The sequence below is a fragment of the Hermetia illucens genome, chromosome 5, assembly GCF_905115235.1.
Source record: "Hermetia illucens chromosome 5, iHerIll2.2.curated.20191125, whole genome shotgun sequence".
NCBI lineage: Eukaryota > Metazoa > Arthropoda > Insecta > Diptera > Stratiomyidae > Hermetia > Hermetia illucens.
Window position 1 is genome coordinate 96,360,790 of NC_051853.1, and position 3,715 is coordinate 96,364,504.

General features: G+C 43.1%; 1 pseudogene; it reads right to left on the reverse strand.

Moving 5' to 3' along the window:
- Window positions 1-1,879: 1,879 nt before the first annotated feature.
- LOC119658163 lies at window positions 1,880-2,608 on the reverse strand (annotated as a pseudogene).
- Window positions 2,609-3,715: the final 1,107 nt, after the last annotated feature.

Genomic DNA, 3,715 nt, shown 5'->3' on the forward strand with positions numbered 1-3,715 from the left:
TATTATTACTTTATACCGCATTGCTACACATTTCAACACACATTTATACCACATATATGTTTATATTATCATATATATGACTATTGCATTCTCCCTTAATTGGTGTCCATATTTTTAGCTGCGTAATTGGAGTCGGGGGTCCAAATGACCCCAACTGGAAAAATCAAATAAATAGTATTATAAATAAAAATGGTGGGGAAAATTTGCATGATAAAGTTTCCCCTTTTTTAAATACAAATCAAATTTTCCTTAACTTTATCATGGATCTTTCATCACAAATTTACTACTTACAGTCTCCGATTTTGAGTATTTGTACTTCAGATACAAAATATGAAAAAGCAAAAGCAAAAAATAACCAAACCTAACTTCAAAATATTAGCGAAAACAAAGGGAGTATATTTTTACAACTACTTATATATGGTGATCAAAGGGTAGTATAGGTCCTAGGGCGAAACGAGTCTCCCACGCCTAAAAACGGGAATAACGATTCGCGCATTTTCTCATGGAACGTGTACCTTTACAGAGATGGAGCTGCTAAGCAGCTAACCGATACCCTGACCCCTGACGTTTCGAGAGATGCGTTGGACATGGCCTGGTTTCTTATAGAAGAGTCACTACACCGTATATTATAGTGGCTATCCAGTAAAACATATGCTCAGAGTAGGTTTCTTAGGCTATGTACTCTGTGCTTCCGAGGCAAATTTAGAAATATAAGGCTCATTAACGTCCACGTCCCTACAAACGAGACTGCAGAGTCGGAGAAGAATACTTTCTACGAGGCAGCAGAACGAACCCTCGAAACCTGTAACAGGTATGATATCAAAATCGTACAACCGAATAAACTTATGGGAAATAGGAGGACCACACGATCATCCTAGTTGGCCGAGAACGACCTAGAGGGAAGAGCTACCCCAAAAACCTAAAATGACTGTGAAGGTCCGCCTGCGAAGACTGAAGCTCCATCAAAGTGCTCGGTCGACACGTTCTTACATGCCTCTGGATGGGGATTTGAAAGCCTCGAGATTGCACCCAGATCAGGCATTCGATAGAGCCAAATGGCGAAGCCGATCACGACGAGCCGACCCCGCTTGTGAACGGGACAAAGGCTGAAGAAAAAGAAGATGCGTGGGTCCGCACCAAATTTCAAAATATACAACAAACAAAGGAATTCGCGACGGCCTAAGGAAAAAAAAACAGAACGCGAATTAAAACTGAAAAATAAACAAAAAACATCTCAACCGCGCGTGTAGAGCCGTAAGTCTCCGGACCCCGATCATGGTTTCTTCTGCCTCCGATCGTGATTGAGGTGCGGGCCCTGAGGTTCCCTCCTTTCGTTGACATCCGCAAGCCACTATTTCAAAGGATGTCCCTAAAGGTTTTACGGGGTCATGGAGGAAGAGAAAGGAAAGAAGTCCTCAAATAAAAAATTATTTGCAATTCATAATATATTCATCCACTCCAAGCAAAAAAAATAAATATATAAAATTAAAAGGAAATTGAAAAGTAAAAGTATATGAAAAATTAAATTAAGTCAAAAAAAAATAAATGAGATCCAAACAAAAAAAATAACACTTACACCTTGATTCACTCCGAGCTCTGCGTATATTTATGGTAGTCCTGTTTCTGTTTGTGACTAAAAATATTTAGACCATTAAATTACGAATTGCATAATTACATAATCTACTACTTCATTTTCTTCGAGATACCAAAATTCGACAGAACTTTCCTTTCAAAATCACTTTGACAGTTCGTGGTTGCCTCTAGGGCTGGTTCCGATGCGATGCGAGCATAGAACCATGCTTCTTGCACTACCAAACCATCCAAAACGAACGCAAATCCACTTCCAAAATTACTTGCTGCTCCGTAGAACGTGCTCAAATCAAAATCGCTTCAGCCCTCTTCTCGTTCCAGTCTTAGCCTTTACACCTACTGTGCCAGCTTCTTGGATGCGCACTGTGATTTTATCAAGATCGGGCTGCGAAACTACCACTTTTGGTTTGCATTGTGATTTCACCGGAATAATTGTAACACCAGAATGTCCACCGATCACCGGAATAGTAACGGTATTGACATCAACTTTGCATGAATCAGCAATGAATTTACGATCACGGACAATATCCAAAATTGAAACACCGAAGAAACGACGGGGATAGTACCTTCCTCTGGATTTTAGAACTTCTGCGGCAGTTGATACACACGAGTTCACAGGATTTGTAATAATCGCAATTAAAGCCTTTGGACAATTGTCCGCATGGCAGAAGCCAAATCGCGAACAATACCAGCATTGGTGTTGAACAAATAATCTTGAGTCTTTCCAGGTTTACGTGGCACGACCGCTGGGATAACAATTCAGTTGGCGCCTTTAAAACAATCGGAAACTCGCTCCTACGTATCCCTTTACACTCCTGGCTCTGTCGATGTGGGAAAGATCCGCTTCAAGAATCAGGACTGGGGCTGACCGATACCACTAGATGCTCCAGCGAAAATTCCTCGATCGTTCCCTCCCATACTCACGGCTGCCTCCGGTACTAATCCCAACCTTTCTCCTTGTCTCACCGGCCGTTGCACAGCTCTTCAACCAAGAACCTGTTGAACACCGAGAGTTCATGTTGAAGCATCATGCGCGTGCGCCTACGGATGCGGCAAATCATTCCCATCTGTCAAGATTACTTCACCTGAATGCATTCAATAATGTGCAATCTGCGGCGAACATTAAGGTAATTGCACATTATGAAATGCATTATTTGAGCAAATTAATTCAGACAGAGGCGAATGAGATTCCGCTCCCGTCGAGAAGCCGCAGTCACTACACTCAGTTGGTGTTCATCAAGGAAGCGTCCTCTCGCCACTCCTCTTTCCTCTTGTTATGGGCACCCTCACACGGGACATCCAACGTTTTACTAGCGTCTAATAGCCAAAATGATCGTGAGCAATTTGTTCAAATCGAGCATTTGATGGAATAAAATGACGAAACCGATCACGACACGCCGACCTCGAATGGTAACGAGAAAGGGGGGGGGGGGGGGGCTGAAAAAAAAGGGTGTCGTACGAAATGGTTGTTGAAAGTATGTGGTTTGCGCTAAAAGCAATCCACAAACAAACATGAACCTCTCTACACGGGACTACTTTCAACCAAATTGACCACGTGCTGATCGAACGCCGCCACCTCTCTGCTTTGATGAATGTCAAAACATATAAGGGGCCAATATAGACTCGGATGACTATCTCGTTGGCATCCCATCTGACAATCAAGTGAGAGTTAACTCTGAAGCCATGGATGCCGCAATAACCGCAGTCAACCGGGATCCTGGAGATGAAGGATCAACAAATCACCTGAAGAACATCATCATAAATATGAACACAAACATACTCGGGCCCCGTCGCAAGAAGAGTCGGAACGGCTGGCTTGATGATAAGTGTAAGCTAGCAATGGAACGGAAGAATGCTGCATATCGAATAATGGTACATTCTCAAGGGACGCGCGGAGACATATCATGAACTCCGGCGAGCGGAGAAGCGACTTCACAGACGGAAAAGAAGCCTGGGAGAACCAACAGGCCTGTGAACTAGAAAAGTACAGGGAGCAACTGCACCAGAATTGCAAGTTTTACCAACAAATGACCAGGATGAAGCCTTAAATACCTCGACGCCCATTCTGCCGAGACAAAGAGGGGAAATCTGATTTCCGACAGAATGGGCATATTGGAGCGATGGG